We start from the raw sequence: 7,006 nt of genomic DNA, 5'->3' as shown, positions 1-7,006 counted from the left end.
TCTCAAATGTGATCCGATTGATGACGAAAGCGTGGAGACGCAGAAGCATGCTTGAAAAGATAGTCTCTTTATTTTTTTAAATAATCACACAAAAAATCAAAGATAAAGTTAAAAAGAATGTTTTGAATTTAGATTTATTGTAATATTTTTTGTCTAAACACTAAATTTCGTTTAAATTTCTATTTGTAAAAATTAATTAATCTATCCTAAAGTTTGTGGTTATATCGGAAACAAATCAAAATTAATAAAACAATTATTAATTATTAGGTACAAATTAAAGCATATAATATTTTAAGCACATCATATAAAATTCCTGTTTATTATATACTTAGTAAAAATAACTTTGAAATCATTCAACTACATTACACATTAATCAATATTAATTTATATGTTAAAAATCAATAATGTTTCTAAAAATGTTCTTTTTATTCTTTTCCAGATCGTAAATAAACTTCAATTTCATGAATAAATAAAAATTACTGGAAAATGTATTTATATGAAGAGAGCATTATTGAACAATATCAATTTGTGCTAACTTAAAATTTATAAAATCTACTTTTCTTTATTAGTTGTTTATTAGAGAGTAATAATATAAAACTGGAATATACGCATCATATATGCATACAATTATTTTAATTTTATTTATGTATATTCCGTTCTTATATTATTACTCTCTAATGAACAACTAACAAAGAATAGCAGATTTTACAAATTTTAAGTTAGCACAAATTGATATTGTTCAATAATGCCTTTTTCATGTCAATCCATTTTCCAGTAATTTTTATTTATTCTTGGAGTTGAAGTTTATTTACGATCTGGAAAAGAATAAAAAAAAAACATTTTCAGAGACATTATTGATTTTTAACATATAAATTAATATTGATTAATGTATAATGTAGTTAAATAATTTCAAAGTTATTTTTACTAAGTTTATAATAAACAGGAATTTTATATGATATACTTGAAATATTATATGCTTTAATATGTACCTAATAATTAATAATTTTTTATTAATTTTGATTTGTTTCCGATATAACCACAAATTTTAGAATAGATTAATTAATTTTTACAAACAGAAATTTAAACGAAATCCAGTGTTTAGACAAAAAAAATTACAATAAATCTAAATTCCAATCATTCTTTTTAACTTTATCTTTGATATGATTTAACTTTATCTTCTTATTTTTTGTGTTATTATTTAAAAAAATAAAGAGACTTACTTTTCAAGCATGCTTCTCGGTCTCCACGCTTTCGTCATCAATCGGATTACATTTGAGACAGCAATCGTCAATCCGATTAGCCTAGGGAAATTTTCTATACCTACGTTGAGTGACATTGTTCAATCCAATCCGAGACCCGATTAGTTATCGTAAACATCCATTCCGATCGGAATCAATTCCGAACAAATGCGTAATACGTGCTCAGGAACAGAAAACAAACGGCATGGTGGAAGGATAACATGCCGTTTGTTTTCTGTTCCTGAACTCCCTGAATTAGTGTGCACTTAAAATGAAAAAGATATATATTTGAAAGTTAGTGAAAGCAAGAAGGAACGTTCCAGTGCAGTCTAGTGTAGGAATAGAAAACAAGCCTATGCCGTTTCCGTTTGTTTTCTATTCCTAAACTCCCTGAATTAGTGTGCACTTAAAATGAAATAGATATATATTTGAAAGTTAGTGAAAGCAAGAAGAAACGTTCCAGTGCAGTCTAGTGCAGGAATAGAAAACAAGCCTTTTGTTTTCTGTTTCTGAATTCCCTGAATTATAGCGTTTTCGATTGGGAAAAAGTTAGTGCGCACTAGAGTCCTATATAAATAGCGTTTTTCATTGGGAAAACTAGTGCGCACTGAATGTGCACTTACTGCAGGTAATTGGGTGTTTCCGTTGGCACCGTCATCGCGCGAACTGAAACGTCCAATTGCCAGCGACGAGTGCACACTCAGTACGCATTAATTTTCCCAATGAAAACTAAAAACGCTAAAAGAGAGAAGCGACATTGATGTCCGAAGCTCTGATTGGTAATCTGATTGATACTTGATTGGCTAAGCAAGCAGCCATATTGTGAACACAGCTGTTGCAGAATGATACGAATGGTGTTTGATGACGCTAGAGCGGTCCCAAAATGGCGGTGGAAAACTCAATTGGATACTGAAGGTTGTGGTGAGGGTTCGATGTCGCTTCTCTCTTTATATAGGACTCTAGCGTGCGCACCAGTGCGCACTCAGTTCACGCCAACACTGGACCATGCACTGGACCATGGTAGAAAGACAAGGGTATGCTCTTGCGCATCGTAAGACGGCTAGCCAATAAGAAGCTGTATCTTGCTCACGCTAAGTTAGGTCATATTAAGCGGCAAATTGAACTGTTCTAATAATGGGCATTTTCCAACAAGTAATACAATTGATACAGCATAACACAGAAAATCATTTTATCCTTTTTGTTCATTAATAAACAAGGATAAAGTGGTTCATTGTGCTGCACTGTGAAAAGCGCCCAATTAATATTAACTTAGTAATATTAATGAACTTTGCACAATTCAATATTAATTCAATATTAAATTACGGAAAGGTGCATATCTTAAGATATTTGTTAACGTTTGTGATTTTTATTTATAACTAAATATTTATTTTTAAATAATTAATATATAATGTATTTATATATTGTCATAATTTATTTTCAAATAATAATTTATGCATTTAGATTAAAAGGTATTAAAAAACAAAATTTTTAACAACATATATTTCTAAAATTCACAGTATTTATATTATAACGAAATCAATGTACAAGCAATAAATGTTTAATAAATATTTAAGATATACTATTTTTGCCAAGGAGATAAGCGTACGATTAGCATTGTTGTTGGCATTATTTACATATTTTGGAGGTACTAATATTAAAAAAAAAAACAAAAAAGTCAAAATAATGTTAATTTTATGTTAAACTAATCAAATTTAATTTATATTAAATTAATCAAATTATCATTTTTTAAATTAGAAGAATAACACAAGAAATAAAATTTTGTCAAAAATATTCAAGTATAAGGGCATTTAAATAATTCCACTAATCAAATAACAGTAAAGGTAAATAAATGGGTCTTTAACAAGCAGATTAAATGGTATGGCAATCAATACATATTTATTTTGAAGAAACAATAATATACATAAATAACAACTTTGAAAACTTTAAAATTTTGCCAGATTTGATATATATAATCGGCACAGAGAATTTAAAAAGAATTCAGACTTATGACATTATTCAAAATTTATTTTTAAATGCAAAAAGAACTTTTTTAAAAAAAAAAGAATTTCTTTTACATTTTAAATGAACTAAATTGATGACATAAGTCTGAATTTTTTTTAAATTCTTTTTGAATCTACGTGCCGACTGGGTATATTTGTAAAATTTAAAAACCAAACGCGTTTTATTCTATACTGAGCCTTCATTAGGAGGCTTATTAAAAAATTAGTATAAAATTCAATAAATAATAGAATTTAACATTTATGTTTGTTTAACATTTATTGGAATAGCATCCCGGATATCACCGCGATTTACACAGAAATGTGCTCTAGATTTAAATGTGAAGTGAACATGCAAATATATAAAAATAAATATATAAATAAATAATAAAAATAAATAAATACTTAATAAATATAATAATCTTTATATCAGTGTTAAAAAGAATCAAACAAAACAAGAGATGCGTGTTTTAGGTTTCCTGTATGAATTGGTGCAACCTTTTACTGTACAATACATTTTCGGAAAAAATATATTTAATTTGAGTATCGATTCTTTCTGACAATAACTTCACAACAGATTTTTCGTACCCACCTCTTAATTTTCTGCTAATAACAATGTCATATGTATCACGCATAACGCTTTTGATAGCGGACAGTCACATGTTATCGACTTATAGAGTCGAAGCGTTCGTTCAATTTCCGCGCGAATGTGACGTCAGCTTGATACATCACGTGATGCGCAGAGAGTCTTAAGGCTCGGATCCCGGAAAAGCATACCCTTGGGTGTTTACGATGACTAATCGGATCTCGGATTGGATTGAACAATGGTACTCAACGTAGGTATAGAAAATTTCCCTAGGCTAATCGGATTGACGATTGCTGTCTCAAATGTAATCCGATTGATGACGAAAGCGTGGAGACCGAGAAGCATGCTTGAAAAGTAAGTCTCTTTATTTTTTTAAATAATAACACAAAAAATCAAAGATAAAGTTAAAAAGAATGATTTGAATTTAGATTTATTGTAATTTTTTTTGTCTAAACACTGGATTTCGTTTAAATTTCTGTTTGTAAAAATTAATTAATCTATTCTAAAGTTTGTGGTTATATCGGAAACAAATTAAAATTAATAAAACAATTATTAATTGTTAGGTACATATTAAAGTATATAATATTTCAAGCATATCATATAGAATTCCTGTTTATTATAAACTCAGTAAAAATAACTTTGAAATTATTCAACTACATTATACATTAATCAATATTAATTTATATGTTAAAAATCAATAATGTCTTTGAAAATGTTTTTTTTATTCTTTTCCAGATCGTAAATAAACTTCAACTCCAAGAACAAATAAAAATTACTGGAAAATGGATTGAGATGAAAAGGGCATTATTGAACATTATCAATTTGTGCTAACTTAAAATTTGTAAAATCTGCTATTCTTTGTTAGTTGTTCATTAGAGAGTAATAATATAAGAACGGAATATACATAAATAAAATTAAAATAATTGTATGCATATATGATGCGTATATTACATTTTTATATTATTCCTCTCTAATAAACAACTAATAAAGTAAAGTAGATTTTACAAATTTTAAGTTAGCACAAATTGATATTGTTCAATAATCCCCTCTTCATATAAATCCATTTTTCAGTAATTTTTATTTATTCATGGAATTGAAGTTTATTTACGATCTGGAAAAGAATAAAAAGAACATTTTTAGAAACATTATTGATTTTTAACATATAAATTAATATTGATTAATGTATAATGTAGTTGAATAATTTCAAAGTTATGTTTACTAAGTTTATAATAAACAGGAATTCTATATGATATGCTTGAAATATTATATGCTTTAATATGTACCTAATAATTAATAATTGTTTTATTTATTTTGATTTGTTTCCGATATAACCACAAACTTTAGAATAGATTAATTAATTTTTACAAACAGAAATTTAAACGAAATCCAGTGTTTAGACAAAAGAAATTACAATAAATCTAAATTCAAATCATTCTTTTTAACTTAATCTTTGATTTTTTGTGTTATTATTTAAAAAAATAAAAAGACTTACTTTTCAAGCATGCTTCTCGGTCTCCACGCTTTCGTCATCAATCGGATTACATTTGAGACAGCAATCGTCAATCCGATTAGCCTAGGGAAATTTTCTATACTTACGTTGAGTACCATTGTTCAATCCAATCCGAGATCCGATTAGTTATCGTCAGAGAGGAACCTGAGAGGGGACAGGCTTCGAGTTTAGATGGAACCTTATTTTGAAGCGCCTCTATGTTTCGTGAAAAATGGACATTGAACTACGTAGCCAATGTCCATTTTCCACGTCGGTAATGTCCACGTTTAGGTGGTTCTCAGCGGTGCTATGTCCATTTTTACGGTTCTCTTCTGTGCTATGTGCAGGAGTGAGAGATGCATCAGTTGGATAAAGACGGATAATGGATCTCTGTCTGTCTTCTGTTTAGACCATCGGTTAGAGAGAGAAAGTATCGCGGTAGCAAACACGGAGCGAGCGGCGATGTTATCTCTACGGATACCCTCCTCTCCACTCCCCTCTCGCCTATCTCGTTTTCCGCGCTACGTTTTGGCCGTAAAATTCAGAAAGTCCTCTTCGGACGATTTCTGGGCAGGGACGTAGAAAGGCCAGAAAGCGCCTACTCTTTAAAAATGTTTTATATTTTGTTATATTTGTTGTAATGACGTACGCGCATATGTATGATTTAAAAATGACAATATGCGCGTGTTTAATATTGTACAAAAAAATAATAATGTAATAAAAGAATTTATGGATACCTGAGAATCATATTTTTATTTTCTTTCAAGTGCGATTTTACGTGAAGATAATCGATCTAATTTCAATACAACGTTACGAGGGCGACAATTTAATTAAATATATACCTTTTTAAAAATAATTATTTATTTTTATTAAAATATTTTGTAATTATTATAATTATTTTAATTATAATAAATAATTGTGGACTTGTATGCCCCTCCTCCCTCCTCTTATTATCGTCCCGCGACCACCTCTACCTCTTCCTCGTCCTCGTCCTCTTCCTCTTCCTCGTCCTCTCCCTCTTCCTCTGCCTCTCCCTCTTCCTCGAGCGAATGCCGCACTAATTATTTTCTCTAGATCTAAAGTCTGAAACAAAAAATTTAAAGAATGTGTAAAAGCATTTATTGAATACCGAAGAAAGATAAAACGATGCTTATATGTCAACTTTGTCATTAAAAAAAACCACATTTGCCTGGTAGGTGAACCGTGGCAAACCAAGATCATGTTTCGACAATACGCTCGTTTTTTAATAGCGAAACTATAGCCGCATCTAGAAACTCGTTTATATTTAATTAATACTTACACTTAATGTTACGAATCCTGTCGTCGCCGTTTCGGCTGACGCCGTTGGGGTCGTCGTCGCCGCCGCTGTCGACGTCGTCGTCGACGTCGTTGTCGTTGCCGCCGCCGCTGTCGACGTCGTCGTCGTCGCCGCCGCCGCTGTCGACGTCGTCGTCGTCGTCGCCGCCGCTGTCGACGTCGCCGCCGCCGCTGTCGATGTCGTCGTCGTCGTCGCCGCCGCTGTCGACGTCGCCGCCGCTGTCGACGTCGCCGCCGCCGCTGTCGATGCCGTCGTCGTCGTCGCCGCCGCTGTTGACGTCGCTGCCGCCGCTGTCAACATCGTCGTCGTTGTCGCCGTCGCTGTCAACGTCGTCGTCGCCAATGTTTGTTCCACTGAAAAAATAGAATTTTTAGAATA

General features: G+C 31.3%; 1 long non-coding RNA gene across 1 annotated transcript; it reads right to left on the bottom strand.

The window, feature by feature from the left end:
• Positions 1 to 5,983: 5,983 nt before the first annotated feature.
• On the bottom strand, positions 5,984 to 6,767 carry LOC120357254. The gene is made up of 2 exons (XR_005574413.1): positions 6,611 to 6,767; positions 5,984 to 6,393 (listed from the first exon to the last, which is right to left on the bottom strand). It is a non-coding gene; the product is annotated as an uncharacterized LOC120357254 (long non-coding RNA).
• Positions 6,768 to 7,006: the final 239 nt, after the last annotated feature.

Source organism: Solenopsis invicta, chromosome 3, assembly GCF_016802725.1.
Source record: "Solenopsis invicta isolate M01_SB chromosome 3, UNIL_Sinv_3.0, whole genome shotgun sequence".
Taxonomy (NCBI): Eukaryota; Metazoa; Arthropoda; class Insecta; order Hymenoptera; family Formicidae; genus Solenopsis; species Solenopsis invicta.
This window is presented reverse-complemented; position numbering and strand designations above follow the sequence as displayed.